Source organism: Rissa tridactyla, chromosome 1 (genome assembly GCF_028500815.1).
Source record: "Rissa tridactyla isolate bRisTri1 chromosome 1, bRisTri1.patW.cur.20221130, whole genome shotgun sequence".
NCBI lineage: Eukaryota > Metazoa > Chordata > Aves > Charadriiformes > Laridae > Rissa > Rissa tridactyla.
The window spans coordinates 215,688,011-215,705,407 of record NC_071466.1 but is presented as its reverse complement, the minus strand read 5'-3'; the positions used below and the strand labels follow the sequence as shown (position 1 = coordinate 215,705,407).

General features: G+C 45.7%; 1 long non-coding RNA gene across 1 annotated transcript; it reads left to right on the top strand.

Moving 5' to 3' along the window:
• The first annotated feature begins 3,420 nt into the window (after positions 1–3,420).
• Positions 3,421–14,621, top strand: LOC128914919 (uncharacterized). The gene is made up of 4 exons (XR_008468466.1): positions 3,421–3,499; positions 6,749–6,982; positions 8,896–9,145; positions 13,132–14,621. It is a non-coding gene; the product is annotated as an uncharacterized LOC128914919 (long non-coding RNA).
• Positions 14,622–17,397: the final 2,776 nt, after the last annotated feature.

Genomic DNA, 17,397 nt, shown 5'->3' with positions numbered 1-17,397 from the left:
CTTATCTGACAGCAGCAAAATCTTTTGTGGTTGTTTCCAGTGGCGTGGCATTTGAGACGTAGTGGGACAGCGGAGAAAACAACTCGTAGGTGTTGGTTCCGAAGCTAGGTGAGCGCTCATTTTGGAGCAAGCAAACAGAAATAACGAAGTAGGGGAAGATCAGCCCAGTGAGCACTTCAACCACTCTGGAGCAGCAAAGAGAAATGCAGAAGGTGGACAATTACAAGCTGCCAACTGAACATTTTCCGCACAACCAGGATAAGGCTCTCGCTGGAGCACTGGGAAGAACTGTGGCAGCCTTAAGGTCCTGGAAAGAAGAGCTGCCACAACAAGTTATGTGTGCCTGTTCTTCAGAGAGGCAAGACACTTTCTGCAATACTTCCATCACCCAGGAGTTTTATAGTAAACCCACTCAGTTTATCTCGAAGACAGCTTGAATATGACAGCAATTTTCCTTGCCTTGATGCAGATTGCAAAGATGTTGTGGGGGCCTTCCTGCTTCAGATGAGTAATGTCCAGCCTAGAAACCAAGACAGCTTCCCTGTGCACACCCTGCAGGGATGGGGGTCCTGCGGGGCTGTGTGTAGTGAAGGCTCTTCGTTTGCAGGAGTCACTACAGAAACAATTTGTAAGATCCACCATGATCTTTACAAAGGAGAAAGGGATCTTTACTTGACATAATTTTTTCTATATGGCAACATCTCAGCATGTAGTTTGGGTAAATTGGCACACCTTTATTTATTTCCATTTAGTCTAGCTTAGGTCTAAAGAAGATTCAGGGAAGAAACTGCAAATATCCACTAACTGAGATCCTAGATACAGCTTTATGTGAGAATCTTGCCTGGATTCTGCTACAGCCTCTGCTGAATGAGTCTTGCAGTTCCCCATGTTTCATCCCTGTCTTTCTCTGCCCTGTCTCTCCTCCCCTCTGTCCTCTGAGATCCCCCCTCCCATATAAGTTTTTACCTGCAGATGTTTTTACCTATTGGTAAAGCAGCTCAGTCCTACCCTCTTGCATTCATCACGACTTTCCCCGAGGCTGTTCCTGAGCCTTGAGAGAGCCGCTACCTCTGGAGAAATAGGAAACCAGCCTGGGGACAGCCACAGTCAGCGCTTCCTTGCTGATTTTACATGCAGAGTCACAGAAAAAACTGACAGCCTTTGCTACGTGCAAATTGCATATGCACATGTATATACAAGGAGTCTGAGCAGGCAAGAAACTACCTGCAGAAGGGAATGGGGATTTATTTCTGTGCCTGTAGAAGATGTATCTGAGCACTCTTGGGCTTTGGAAGGATTTAATAACTCCTCCTATGTATAGGAATACTCTCCCTGTAATGCCAGAAGTCATTTGAGCTGAGCAGTCATGCAGGCAGTGTGACTTGATTACTGTATGCCCTGACTTCCCAGGGCTAGCGCACAGACACTATCAGACTATGTCTGTGCTACTAATAAAGCAGGCCAAAGATCATCTCCTGGCCCAGGGGGCACAGCTCTCTTCCAAACAACTAAACTTTCTTCCCCACACCAGAACCGTGCAGCCTTGCCCACCCTGACTCTTAGGACGCCGCCCTTAGCCTGTTTTATCCCTTGAACCACGCTTGGACCTTCACTGTGACAGTGTTTAGTTGACCTTGGTCAAAAAGAGTACCAATGAGCAAACAAAGCCCGTGGATGATCATGAACAGCCCTTGGACCAGTGCTCTTGCCCTGTTCATTTGTCTGGTAGAGGACTAGCTTTGGTGTACATAAGTTCTGTCCTGCTCTCCTGCCCATTCCTATCTTCCTGCTCCCTTGCTTCACCAGCCTTGGGCTTTCCTCGGCTACAGAGTTCCAGTTGTTCCCCCAGATGGGGTTGAAGAGCTGTTTGCACCTCTCAGTACAACACCACTATTTATGGAGCAATGAGCACACTTGGTCCACACTAGCCCTCAACCTGAGCTACTCTTCTGTTTTCTTGACCTCCAGACTCAGGTCAGATCTCTAAAAGGCCTTTGGAGAACAGGGAGTCAGCAGCCATCAAGTTCTATTTTACTGTAATCTAAAGACGTGACCCTTTCCTGCCTTGTAAGAGCAACCGACTTCCCAAAAACTTTTCCACAGATTGATCCAGGATGTGGTAATACAGCATCTTTACCAAGAGAAAGGGTCCATGCCCTTCCCTTTGAATTCCACTGAACCTGTTACTTGGAAGGTCCAAAGACTTGAGTAACCGGCCACCACTCCTTCCTGCTCCCCAGTGGCACACTACTGCCAACAGGAAACACTGTTCAAATATCAGTTCTGCTATTGACGTTCTCACAAAGCTTGTGAAAACAAATCCTTTCCCCAGGCTTTGCCTAGCTTGATTGCTAGGATAACCCTTTCCTCAATGTGTCTTTCATTACTCTTCAAATAGCACCTAGCACCCAGCTTTGCTTCCTAGAGACTGCTCCACTAGATTTTGTGCCTAAGGTTCCTCTACCTTTCTGCTGTCAGAACAGAACAGTTTTTCCTCATTAACACTATTTGGGAATTGATTAGTTTCTATTTGTTCTCATTTTTTCATATCTTTATAGTGAATTTTATTTCCTCGTTCTAAAACCCATATAGAATCATAGAATGGTTTGGGTTGAAGGGACCTTCAAGATCATCTAGTTCCAACCCCCCTGCCATGGGCAGGGACACCTCCCACCAGCCCAGGTTGCTCAAAGCCTCATCCAACCTGGCCTTGAACCCCTCCAGGGATGGGGCAGCCACAGCTTCTCTGGGCAACCTGTTCCAGTGCCTCACCACCCTCACAGGAAAGAATTTCTTCCTAATATCTAATCTAAATCTCCCCTCTTTCATTTTAAAATCATTACCCCTCCTCCTATCGCTACATTCCCTCATAAGGAGTCCCTCCCCATCTCTCCTATAGGCCCCAGTCCCTATACGGCACTTCCAGTTCTGATTCTCCAGGACCTTGTGTGTGTATTCCGCTCATTACAGTTTTGTTCATATTTCCAGACTTTCCAAAGGGGACTGAAAGAAGAAAAGTATTTGCCTCGTACTAAAAGCAACTGCATCATCCTCAGATTTGTTGATAGGAAAGTACAAACAGACTCGGGCAGCAACGCTCAGAGGCAAGCCTGGGTCTGGAATCCCTCAAGGACAGGAGAAGCTGTCTCGGGTGTCTTCACTCACATCTGCTCCATGGAAATCGAGCCAAGGCATGGGCCTGGCCATTAGCTTCGTTAACTGCTCAAATGCTGGGTGATGTCAATGCACAAATAGGTTCATCATGTGGGTTTTGCACTTGGAGCCTGAGTCTGTGCTATTGGGGAGAGTCCCTTTAATAGGTTATAGATCAGCTTTGGGGCTGGACCAAGGAAGGTCAGTGAAGGGAGAGAGTGACATTATCTGAAAGTGGCAGCTAAAAGAGCCTCTAAACAACGGGCACAAATCCAGCCCTCCGCACTGACCTTCCTGCCCAGGAGAGGCAGGGAGCTTGGCCCCGAGCAAAGCAGGAACTGCGGAGGTACATTTATTATTTTATTGCTTTCACATGAAATGAAAATATTATTAATGAGTGTAATTTATAAGCAGGGGAGCAGACAAAACCACGCTTTTCACGAGCTGCTGTGCACTGCCTTGGGAGGGCAAGGGAGGAAGCGATGGGTAGATACCGGCTATTGTGTCTGGTTTGCAAGGTTACTTGTTCTGATAGAGCTTCATTTCACATCTATCTCGGAAAACAAATTCCCTTTCAGGCCTTTTCATAATGAAGAATAAAGAGGCTATTGTTGCAGAAAGCTAATTGTGCTTTTAAGCCATTTTCTGCAGCCAAGCTCCGTGTCTCTTTGGAGAAGCCGGTGAGGTCAGGCTGCTGCAGAAGAGGCAACGCAAGCCTCCAGCGTACACCTGCGACTTCCAAAGGAGAGATCTCTTTGCCCAGGACTGAGAAATCACTGTCGGTGACAACTCTTAATTTTATTACAGAAAGCTGCTTGATTTTTTTTTTTTTTCCCGCGGGAGTGTGGGTGGAGTTTCTATTATTGTCACAGTGCAGAGGTTTACACTCGCTGTGGAGGAGAGAGAGTCTGCCGGGAAACCACGCACTGCTGCAGACGGGTGAACTTCCACTCCATCTCACGCGCCAGTTTCGTCTCCCTCGTTTAGCCAAATTCACGCACCATTTGGCCCACTCTGAATGACATGTAATGGTTAAAAATCTTACTGCTCTTGATTTTCTTTCCTGAAATTCCATTATATTCTTTAACGTTAGTTGAGCTGAATTATATTTAGAAATGTTTCAGCCGTGTTAAAGTGGTTTTAAGACAATTTAGAGTCAGGAAATGTTACCCAGAGGGAATACAGGAAGAGCAATCATTAAGGATGCTTGTCATTAGACTTTTAACCTTCGTGCTTTCCCTGTCTCTCCCTACCAGGCAGCTCCAGTGAGGATCATTCTTTCTACAGCTTGTTCATTTATCTCTATCTTTCTGGTCTGACTAAAGTCAAACACCAATTAGTGCTATTAAAGCAGAGGTTTTACGTAGGTATCTTCAACAAAAGCATCTTCTCCCTGCTGTCTTTATCCTTTTTCTCTGTCTGTTAAAATCCCACTTGTGCTCACCAGACAAACTGCATTTTCTTGAGCTACATCAGGCTGCCTGGCCGTGTTTTGCTCTTGCTGGTGACCCAGTGTGACAGGTCAGTCTGCTGCCAACTGAGCAAACAGGCCAACTGCCAACTCGTCCACTTTCACTAGTCTGGCCAACATCCTAAGCTAAGGGTCAGATTCCTCAACATCAAAAGACTGGCTCAAAACTGGCTAAATAAAGATTCAAAGCGATAATGTGGGCTTGTTTTATTTGCATCCTGAGATTTCACCATTAGGCTACACTAGGATAAATATTTTCTGGCTTCCAGAAACTGGGCAGGGCAGATCCTGAATCGTGAAGATATCCTTAAAATCTCTGCTGATTTGAATATTTTGTGGTTGTTGGCTTTTTTTTTTCCTTCTTATGCAAGGATTGTCCTTGAACTACAGGGACCTTCAGAATAAAAGAGCAAGTGTTGCAATACTCACAAGAAAGTCACAGTGGCAACAAGAAGCATGTACTGAAAGATACGTATGCTTGACTCTTATTGCTTCGGTTTCCTTTCCTACACCAGTGCCACCAGCAAGCTGTTAGACAGGTAGATGTGGGCACTCCCCACATCATCCCCTGGCAGCGCTGTGCGAGACTCATCTCCCTGGGGAGCAGAACCAGCATCTCAGGTGCACCCCTGTGAACCAGGACCAGCCCCGCTGTCCCCATTGTTGGGCAATTGCACCTCCATTTGCATGGAGGCATGGTAGAAGAGCAGCTCTCCACTACAAGTAGTCCCTGATCACAAGAGACAGGATAAAGACAGGGTAGGTATCACTGCCCTGTGGATTTCTCCTGGGATTTCTACCACACTGTGGTCCCTATTCTTTCTCTTCATGGATGATCCAGAAGATGCTTGGGCTTCCAAGATGTGTATTTCAGGACTGGCTGGTCAGGTCAAATATCCATCTGATGATAAAGCTGAGGTTCTCCTTGGGTTTTGGAAAAGTCCATTGGACTCTTTCAGGCCTTTTCAATCCCTGCTGGTCTCTCTGAGTGGCAACCAAGCCAATAAACGTGACTGCTGGAGCCATCTCTATATCACTTCAAAACTGGAATCTTACAAATCTCCAGGGTTTATCCCATCAGGTACCTGGGGCAACATCATTTGGCCAAGATTTGTGCTAGTACCGAAGGTGCTACTTAGTGCCGTGCTCAGGACTGGATCAAGTCTGGACTCAGGCTCAGCATCCTGCTGCAATCGAACTGCTGCCAGGGGCAGGTCCTGACCTCTCCAGCTTGACTAAAACTATAGCAGGATGCCAGTTTCACTACGACGTAAGCACTCCATAACAGCACTGTTAGTATTGTCTGCCTCTGCTAAGGGTCTGTATGGCACAGTGACAGTCAAAGGGCTTTAACCATCAGAGATGTCTAAATGAGGTCTCAAAGAAAGTCTATGCTACAACTTCCTGTGGTAATAATCGCTTTATGGAGAAGTCCAATTATTCTCATATTACAATCCGCCTCCATAATCCATTTAGTGCTCAAAGGTTTTTTTCTGTGTTCTGGTTCTTCCTTCATGTCCAGACAACATCAAGCCTCAGGAGCTATGCTGACATCTCTGCAGGCAGGTGCTGTTTCACATCTACACTAGCCTGCAGTCATATCTTCCAGCTGAGAACATGTCTCAGAGGAGCTGCAAAATGTAACAGTGGGAAAAATCATGGACTCAGAAGTAGTTTCTTAGAGAAAGCCTTTAACCCTGTGACTGTCTCAAAGAAAGCCTCTGCACTTAGGGTGGGGTGGTGAAAGAGGCTTTCAGGGTGGAGGACAGAGACACCTTTGTGGAGAATGGTGATGGCATTGCTGGAGGAGGGAGCATACCAGCAATGAAAGGATTTTCTTGAGAGAACCGTATCTCCAGGCCAAACCTCCAGTCCAAAGGGAGACTTGACGTCAATTGTAGCAGGACAAATTATAAGTCTCAGAACTTGGCCTTAACATGGCCTTGCTGGCTTTCAACTTAGTTTGTTTAGTTTGTTTAGTTTGTGTGGCTCAGACAAAGGTATCCAAATGACGCACAATAACTAACTGTGTACAGGCACATGACATGGCTTTAGCCACCACTAGGAATGGACAAGGGATCTGCAGGGGCTGCGATGACCCTATTTTATTTCTCTTTGTCACAGACTGAGGCCAACTTCATGGCTTCATCTTACCTGAGAGGCAACTGCTTCCAACAGCAGGCACTATGTCTTCTTAAACCACTCTAGCTTGTCCTGGTCAGATCCACTCTAAGGCTCATCAAAGTCAAGAGAACTGTCTTCCCTTTGCTGAAGAGGAGCCATTCTGCATGAGCCGCCACACAGACACAAGAGACGGTGACACAGGAATTAGGGTGAGCTGGAACCTTCCTTATCCAGGTAATATAGTCACTAAGCATCACCCTCAAGCCATAAATCCCAGGACATCTTTGTGCTAAGCAGTTCGTCCCAACAGATATTTAGCCCCACCAAGCCCTTGCCCTAATAGCTTTCCATTCCTCTTCCCAAATGCCATTTTCCAGAGAGGTGAACAGACAGGGCCCATATCCCTTCACAATTTTTATTTCATTTTGGACCTGCAGCAGCAACCACAGGAAGGGAAACACAAATTGGCAACCTTTTCCCAGCTGAGGTTTGGTTTGAGATTTAAACAGCTCTGCTAGAGGAAGGTCTCCATTATATCAGAGGAAGGATCTGTCTCCAGACGAGAGAAAAACTCATGCTACAGGTTATGTTTATCTGCTGCCATTCTGCAGATGGATGATTTTGGGCTAAGGCATGGACCTTGTGCTATTCCCATCTCTTCTATCAATACAGACAAAATCTTTATGGCTTTTCCCAGCTCCCACCAACATCAACACAGATTTTCAGGGATTTCAAGGGTCATCAGAAACACTGCTGAACCTCCTCGGGACTTCATTTCTTCATCAATACTCCTAAACTCACAGAGGATCTTCATTCTTTATTCCAGGCAAGCAATATTGTGTCATCAGAGAGATGGCATGAGCAAAGGCCAAAGTCATCATGCTCATACAGGTGCCATTAACAAGCACAGACACGAAAATCAATGCAGTGCACTTCATGTCTTTCGGCTCCATGCCCACGCTGACCCCCGTTATCTGACACACCCTTTACAACCCACTCTGCTCCCTGCAGATAGAGACAGAAACCTCCCAGTAAACTGTGCACCCCTTCCCGTAGCCCTGTTCCTGTGAAACGCACAGCTCTAAAAGAAAAGAAAACAAGTTTGTAAACACCAATATGTCAGTAAAATAAGAAGGGAAGAGACAGAGGCTTACTTGAAATTAATGTTAGCCCCAAAGGATGTTTCTCCTGTCTCTGCAGTTCAGATTTATTGCGGTGATGCTGTGGTTCCCGCAGCCTCTTGGAGTCAAAGGGGACAGCACTACTAGCAGGACTTTATTGTCTTCTCATGGCTGAACATAGGGGTTATAATTAGAGCAGCCACTGATGCTAATCTGACTGCAAAGTGTGTCGGGGCTGCCAGCTGATCTCCACCTCAAGTGCTGCCACAGTTTAGTACATGAGATTTGCAGCCACGTTAGAAGGTGGGGAATACATAAGACACAGCTGGTAAGGGGATTTCAGTATTCCCTTTGCCCTGTAAATCCTCCCATGGCCTGGGTGACCTCTGTTGTATGACAGCCTGCAGGAATTGGGTGAATTCCACGATGAATGTGTTGCCAGTGGCATTGTCGGTCCCAGAAAACAGCAGGTGCAAAAAGACATAATCCCACTGGCATCAGTGGCTGAGGCAGTCTATTAACTACAAGAAAGTGATGAGTTCTGGGCTTGCCAAACCTCACAAGCAAAGGTGGTTTGGAGGTGGTCACCAACCATCCTTCTATACATGCATGGATCTTTCTCAGGCACTCCGCTACCTGTTTTCACAGGCACTACTGCTTGTATAAAACTGGGGGTTATTGACTCCAGAACCATTTGACCTTGAGTATGATGGTCTGCTTCATGCTGTCTGGTCTCAGAGGCACTTAAATCAACTAATGACTCCATTTTGGACCATGAAAATCCCTTTTGCTCAGTGAATTCTGGCTGCTTTGTCAGGGGTGATTCTGGGTCTTTCAGGAGGCTCTTCCTAGGGGTCATTTTAGTCCCAGATCCCCGTGCAATATATTTCTATTGTTTAATTGATATTGTCCCCAAATGAGCTGTTCATCTTTAAAGCAAATCACTGTCTTTTCTCCATTTTCTTTTTCTTCTTTGTCCCTTCTCATGGCAGGAAAAAGAGATGATGCTTCATCTTTCCCTTGTAGGTTTCATTTTTGTACAGAGTGAAGTGCTCTTCAGATTTCTCTCTCAGCGTTGCATAGTTAGCCTCTTCTTCCTGAGCTAACTGGAGACCATTAAAAGTATCAAGTGATTCACAGCCAGCAATTGACAGAAATAAAGCCACCTCCTGACTGCCTTCCATTTCTGCTGGAATCCATGGTTTGCAGGTGCAGGCAAAGTGCTGCTTAACACGTCTCTCTCTCTCTCCTGCATTTTCCAAGAGTTTTGATTCTGGTAGGTCTCTCAAATGTCCCACTCTTCACTTGCAAAGTGTTTATTTCTTTTGCTTTGCTGTATCATGAGCTGCTCAGAAATCTCTCGAATGTGAATAGTTTGACAGAGGTTAGACTTTTCCCTTAGTGTCCAAACTCTCAGAGCTGCAAAGCAAAGTGGACAACATGGTGTAACGACCCCATGCCAGATCTGTGTGAGGGTACAAGTCCCCATAGCTGATGAGGAGGCAGGCATAGAGACAGTGAAGCCTGGTGGGAGAGAAGTCATGAGTATTTGTTTTGGGAAGTCGAGTTGTGTTTCAGCAGAGATAGGAAAGCAGATGGTCCTGCCTTCTTCATTCAAGGAATACTTCTAAAAGGCAATATTGTCCTGAAGGGTTACAGCTTCTTTCCTGCTCCAGGACCCCGTGCACCGGGTTTGGCTGGCCAGTGCATCCCTCAGTATGCTGGCATGGAGGTCCTGGAGCACGTAAGCTGCAGGTAAATGAACTTCTCAAATGAAATGCCACAGGCACTTCAGAGATTGACCCTTACTCAGAGAAGGAGATATGACATCTGGAGAAGTTCCTCAATGCTGGATTAGAAGAAATTTAGATGCATTAGGGAAATAGGCAGAGAGAGGCTCTATCTTGGACAAAACTCAAGGTGAGGCAACAGCCCATTGTCTCACTGCTGTGTTTTGCAAACCACTGTCTGTCATCATCAGGTCACAGGTCTGGGAATGTCCTAGGGCCACCAGCCATCACCTTTTGCCTAAAACCCTGCATGGGGATTTTCTCTGAGCTTGGACCTTGGGAGAACCACATGATTTACTGTAGGCTATAGCCCTCCATCCAAACACTCTTTCTGACTCCTCCAGCAGCCAAAGCAAATATCTCAACGGTACTGCTGGTAAGGAGAAGGGAACAGCTTCAGGGGTAGAGGAAGGAGTTCCGACTAAGAGGGAGAGAGGAAAGTCAGAGAGGAGGACTAAGAAGGAAAGCTGGAAGGGATGAATGGGGTTTTGAGGGGATTATGTGTGGAGAATAGAGAATAGGAAGCATTGATGGGATTTGGCAGGATAAAGCAGGCCAATGGGCACGCAAAGTGTGGTGAGCGGGAGTATAGCGAGTGGTCTCTCCTCACCTTTGTTGCTCCAAATGGGGCCTTCACACATCCCTGTTGTGTCTCCCATATAGGAGCAGAAACAGGAAGCTGTTGTAGACCCTAAAACAACTAACTCCAGATATTCCAGCATAGCTATGCAGACAGGCTGAGACTCCCTCCTCATCATGCTGAGACACCCTTCAGCATGCTGCTCTACTACCTAAACTAGCGTTGGTTGTTACTAAGCCCCAGAAATGGGTGTTGATTCAGAAATTTGCCAGCCATTTTCAATCTTTTCTATTTCTCATCTCTGCTCCTCACCACTGGGCCCTCACACTGAACTCCAACAGAAGCTGCAGTCCTTAAGGTTCTGGGTTCACATGGGGATTTTTAAATTATTAGGTCAAATCAGGGCAGTGCCTCACAGGAAAGGCTGAAATGTTTCATTATCTCATTTCCCCATCAAATATTCAATGACTATGTCGTAAAGAAGAACAGGGGAGCTCATCCACGTCAAGCTCAGCTTGCCCAGTGGCTCACAGCACTCCCACTTTGCTTAGGAAGAGCTGTGGATTCCCCTTTGCTCAGTCTAACTCAGGTTAGATCTTCCCACATACCATGAATGAGGCCTCCCCTAAGATATCGTGGGCAGGGCCTCATGCACCTGCCTTTGGAATTCGTGTGACTCAAGCTGTGTGTCTGAGATGTAATGTACACAGGAAGACATCCACAGGTGATACATAGATGAGGCTATTTGGTTGATGTCTTCAGAGCTCCCCCATGCCTTCCTAGAGCTGCTGTTCCAATGAACCCACCATTCACCTAAGTATGGGCACTCAAAACAACACCTGATATCCTCTAAAGACAGGACTGGACTATAAACCCTATGCCCCAGCTGAAGAAGCAGAAGGGATTTGGGTTTCTCTGTAACATTTCACCAGGCAATGCAGTCTAAAGGGGACTCTGAGAAGACCTTTAAATGAGATGGTGGCACAGGTAAACAAAAGTTACCCATTGGTGGGACAGAGTATAGGGTAGCTTTCTAGTGGTGACTTCAGACAAGCCACTGGGATCAGGATTACCACTACCTTGGTAGCAAAAAGGCTGCAGGCAGAAAGTGGTCACTGTCCACCCATGCAGACAAACCTCTTCCAGTAACTCCCTCAGGTCAAAATCATGAGTGGTCAAAAGCCTGAGCGTCACATTGGGCATACTGACCAACTTCACACCAACAGCTGGCAACTTCTTGGGGAAGCTAAGTCAAATCACAGCTCAACCCAAAAGAAACAAAGTAGAAATTTCCCTCCATCTCACGTCAAGCTGAAGGTGTGAATAAGTACATGATGGTCAGCAAGTCTAGGACAGGACTACAGGACAATGACTCAACAGGGCATCTGCTGTCATTCCCTACATAAGGTTCCCAGCCCACCACTCAGCCTGCTGCCTCCATATGAAAACCCATCTTTTGTAATGCTAAATAATAACAGGCCTTGTTCCCTGCCTTGCCTGCTTTTCATCTAAATTAAAACTCGGCTAATCTCATTAATGAGCTCACCCTGGTGCCACCGTGTTCTTTGGATGCCCCCTAACATCATTAGGAACCTATCCAGGGAAACAACAGGGCATTACTCCATGTAGGGAATGAAGAATTAGTGCAAGGGTGGGGTGTGCTTTGCAATTGTCCCAGTAATCACTTGTTTGTGTGCAATTAGTGGCTTTAATCTCCATCTCATTGCCACCGTAGCACTGTGCAAGTGTGGGTATGGGTGTGCACAGACAGAGGGATACACGGGAGGCAGCAGTGCACAGGTCAGAAGTGCACCAAAGGAGGTGAAGTGTGTTCAGATGGTGGGAGGGTGGAGTGAAGAGTTCTCGAAGTGGGTACAAACCAAAAGATTTAGGTGTATCATCAGTTAGGATGTCAATCAGTGACAGAGCATCGCGGGCAAGAAGATTGTTGGTGTAGGAAGAGACCAAACATGCTCCTTAGAAGAGACAGCAGAGCTTCAGACCATCCTCCCGAGAGACACGCCTGGGTACAGGTGTGCAGGGCCATATGGCATTGAAAGATAGGAGATGGAATTTATTTGTCCTCCTAACCTCTTAACACAAAAGCAAGGGGATGTTGAGTACCAAGGGAAGGGGGGAAAAATCTGGCCAAAGGAGGAAAAGGCTTTTTTTATACCGCTTTTCCAAACTCCCCTGGGTAATTCACTATCCTGATATATCATTTGGCTTCCAATCTTAATATGTTTCACGAGCGCTTCTATGAGCGGAAGTCCTAAAATTTGGTTTCCTACAGAGCTCAGTCCCATGGCTAGATTATCTCATGTCTAACAGTGTCTGAGTGATACTGTTCCTGTACCCACCAGTACCACTGCGTACATCCCTTCCAGCTTTAATTCCTTATCAGCTACTAATTTTGTCAGGAGGAAAATCCCTGTGCAACGTTGCCCGACTGTCACGCATTGCAATGTCCGGCACATTCAGGATCGTCACTGGAGACGGGGATGGTGGTTTGCCTATAGATTGTGGAGGCAACCTACAGGAAAGAGACAGCGTTTGGATATAAATGAGTGGGTCAGAGGACTTCTGAGAGTTTGGGAGGGAGATGTTTGGGATTACGGCCACCCTGTGTGATGCCCGGAATACCTATCAGGGAAAGAAGCAACACAATTTGATGAATCTGATGTCCAAGAAGCAAAGCTTGTCCAAAGCCATATAACCAAACACCAGTATCCAGATGCCCATCCAACCCTACCATTCCTACCTAATTCAGTGACAGAACTTTCCACTCTTGAATTCATCTATTTATAGCACTGACGACTCTGAAAAAAAAAATGCTCTTTTTCTCCTTCTCCTTTTTATCTGGAGATTATTTGTTCCCTCTTATTCTTTCAGATAATTTGAGAAAGGAGCTTTGTTCATATCTCACCAGATTTGGAACAATGAAGAGGAAAATATTTTTCTCTTTTGGGCTCTCCTCCTGAGAGATGGACCATTACAGTCATTCATCTCCAAGTTTCTGGTTGTGCGTCCTTGGGGCGAAAACGAAGGAAGAGGTCATGTTTTTTTTGCTGCTCAGATAAAGCCTGCAGAAGTGAAGCATCCAAGCACTGATGCATTACAACGCAACTTCTTGTTTCCAATCTGATCTTCACAGCACCCCGTATATTGGATTTTTATTATTATTTTTAGGGCCTCCTCCCAGGACGCAAGTGTATTTGTCGCGCAGTGGGGCTGCCAGCATCAAGCACTTCAGTATCAATGTTGCTTCATCTCAGAAGTGCAGCTACACAGGAGTGGAGTGTGTTTTTTATTGAATTTCTGGTTTTGATCATGCAGGCCTTTGTGATGAGGGGAGCGCGTGTTGCTTTGACTGAGATCAGAACTGCAGCAGCACTTTGTATATTGATTAGCTGAGGGAATTGCTCCGGCTTGGCTTTGTAGCCCATTGTGGAAGGGTTTGTGCACAACAGCCACATGCAGGTTTGCAATTTTGAGGGAGCAGAGGTAGAGGTAAGCTTGGTTTAGCCAGAATTTAAAATGGGACATCCCTAAAACCTCTCTCCTTAAAATTAAACTTATGGCTTCATCATTTTGGAATGTTTTAATCCCTGTGACTAATTTTTCTGAAGTTCTTGATGGCATAAAAAACATTCAGAGTTTTTAAGTGTAGTCATCTGTATATGTGCATCTTGCAATGGTTTGTTAGTCAATGCTCAACTCTTCAGGTGGTTTCATTTCTTTTCTAAAACAACATGAAGATGTAAACGTGTCATGAGTTCAGTATAAGCCTTACTCTAGTAAAATGTTGGTTTGAGAGTTTTTTTCTGAGAGTTCAAGGTTTTGGTATCTTCCAAAGTAGCCTGTGTGGCTACTGTGGCATAGTAAAAGTTTTATTTGAAGTTTGCTGTTCTGTGACTGTGGCCTTTGAGGAACAGAAGGGATGCTCCATGTCCCAGGAGTAACCAAACTGCATCACTGAACTGCCACCAGCGTGGTCAAGTCATGCGGGACAAGAACTGTCAGAAAGAATATCCATTTCTGTACTGTGTAAGGGCTTGATGATATAAAAAGGGGCTTGAAACCATGTAGGTTACCCTTGGGACAAGGGTAAGAAGCATGGCTGTGTAGGGCAGCTGCATCGCTTTGCTCATTTATGTGCTGTACATGTGTCCATGCACAGCCGTCACCAGCAACATTTGGGTGGAGAGATAGAGAAGCATACATACATATGGAGACAGAAAAAAATGTGTATTTCAAGCAGTGGTGTGTGTATGTGTTTTTACACATATATGTGTATATAGGGGGAGGAATTAAGAGAGGACCGAGTACACGTGTATGTTGATCAAGAGAGATTTTCCAGGGAGACTTAATACTGCCTTGTGAACCCAACTGAGAACAGATTTCAATAAAATAATAAAACACCTAAAATCACCATCTTCCTTCTGGGTTTTCCACTCATGCAGGCAGCCTCACAAACAGTCAATCCAGAATTTGGCACAAAAGGGTTGGCAGAAACTTTGGAGCGTAAAAGGCAGGAGGGAAGAGAGGAGGAACAGAGAGAAAGACAGGTCTGTCGGCAGTGGGGTAGGATGGGCGCAAGCAGCTTTTGAGCAGTGACTAGTCAAGCTGTCGAAACAAGGCTGTAAGTTGTAGGAAGGTCTATCAATGTCAAACCTCCTCCTTGTGGAGAGGCGTGATGCGTAGCCGGGAGTGTATGAAATGCGAGGGACCACTTTCGGATGCATTTACAGGGAAGGGGATGGGTAGGGTGTGTGCACATCCCAGGGTCTGTGACTGTGTCTGTGCAAAGAGGGCACAGCTCAGACGCTGCACAAGGAAAAGATGAAGGATATGCCTTTTCTTTTTGGCAACCTACAATTATGCTGCCCCTTTCCAGATCTTCTCCAAGTGCCCCCTCCCTCCTGAGACAATGCATTAAAGCATGGGAAAAGTGATACTTAACATTGAAATTCATCATTAATTCCTCCGTCTTTTATTGTCGTAACATTAGCCATAATGAACTCTTCTTGCAGTGATGTCGACTTGGTGTGTCACTTTCCCTAGAAGTGCTTCATAACTTAGCATTAATTAATGGTGACTTACTGCAAATTGCGTTACAGAGCTGATAGCACTTCTGGGTAACTAAGTGTCACCAACTGCAGCCATCAAACTTGCTGCAGTAGCCAGGCGTCGTACAGGATTAATTGCTGTATCACACAAAACCATCACCTTTGGATCTGCATAGGAAAGGAAGGGAAGTCCATGGCTTGGGATTTTAACTTGGTTCATTTCTCAGCTCTGCAACCAAACTCCAGCTTAGCCTTGGGCAAATCAATTAAGATGTTTGTACACCATATCCACCAAATAGCTGCCAAACATCCTCTGCTTCAACAACTTGGGGATGAGGTGAGTCACAGAGGAGAATTTAACGCAAATCATGTCTAGCAGAAATTGACCACCACACACAGACATGCAAGATCACACCAAACACTTGGTCTGAAGTGAGATGCTTCAGTGGCTGGCTGGCAACTCTTTAAGTATACTACTCTTCTCCAGAGGCTAAAAATATGCAGGAAAGTGGAAGCAGTGGCACAAGCAATCCACCCGTCTGGATATAGCATCAAAACCCTACTCACATCAGATCTTGAAGCTTTCCTGAGCTGTCTGCGCCACTGACAAGTGAGCCACAAAAGAGCAGGTTCACAAATCTACTTCCTTCAGACCTCTTTATTGCCAACAGGGTTCAGATGACCCCCAAAACAATAAGAATTCACTCCAGAAGGCAGAAAGTCACATCTGACTGGTAATCAAAGGAGCCTGAGAGGAAAAGCTCATTTGTAAGCATGTGAAGTTTTTGTATCTATGGCTAAGACTTGGCTTACAGATGGAGATGACCACATTTAGGTGTCTCTCTGTAGGTGTCTCTGTGTGAGCTGCCTGTTTGAGCTCTTCGGGTAGCTAGTGGAGGTCTGGCTGATGCAGTCAGTGGAGTCTGAGTGTGATAGTATTAATTGTAGCAGGAGATCCGACACCATCTCCCAAGGAAAGACCCCTACGTAGACATTCAGATGCCTTCATCTGAATGCTGAATTGCAGACCCACAATGGTTCAGACGATTTGTCCTCCCCTATGAATTCAGCAATTTTAGAAGATCGTCTGAGACTCAGTAACTCCTCACAAACAATAACTTGCCTGAGACTAAAAGGTAAGAGAGAGCACCTTTCATCAGCAATGGGAAAGACCCTAAGAGAAAAAGAATGCAGTTCATTTTAAGTGACAGCATCGCTTAGCAGACCAAACTGTGCCTTTTGACTTAACAGGTCTGGGGCTCCAGTCCCAATTTTTTCACTGCTGCATGCTTTAAATGTAATATAATTATAAACAGATCTGCTCTCCTCAGAGAAGAAAGTCAACCACCCTCTTCACAGATATTAAAAATGCAGGCAGAGGCTGGTGTTTAATGAGTTGACTTGCAAGGTACTAATGCCGGCTACCACCTGTCAGTGTCTTCAGATGTGCTCCTAGGCCTTAATTAAGAGCTGCCCTTTGTTTAATTTCATTCCTCCTCTCCCCAGCCCCACCTACCTCCTTCCTCCCTTTTTGGTTTGGGTTGTTTCAGAAGACAGAAACCAGCCCCAGGGAGACGCCTTCCAAAGTCAATCAGAAATTCATTTCAGGAGGGAGCCCAGTCACAACTTCTCATTTATTCGTCACCGGCTAGTGACTTCTAAACTAATCGTCGGGACAAAAGCGGCCAGCCAAGCATGCAAATCAGATTAACAATTTGCACCTTTGTGAAAGGGATTAGCTGCTCTGCCTGGTATGGATGCTCTAAGAAATCAATCTGCATCTGTCAAAAATTGTAACCTTACTTGCGTCCCTGACTCCATACTTGGGTTGGTTAAGATAATAATAATTAATTAACAGCCTGCTTTAGATTGCATCTTCTCCCGTATGGGATTAATCTTGTATTTCCTTAGGGAGCTGATTTTCCAGGCTGGCTGCGAATTTATTCTTTGCTGCTGTAATACATGATGGTGTTTGCACGCTTTCAGGGTCACAGCTACAGCAGGGAAAGCATAGTGGTTAAAGCAGTGGAGCCGGTTTAGGATTGTGTCCAAATCCCATAAATGCCACATGTGACTTCAGATAAGTCAC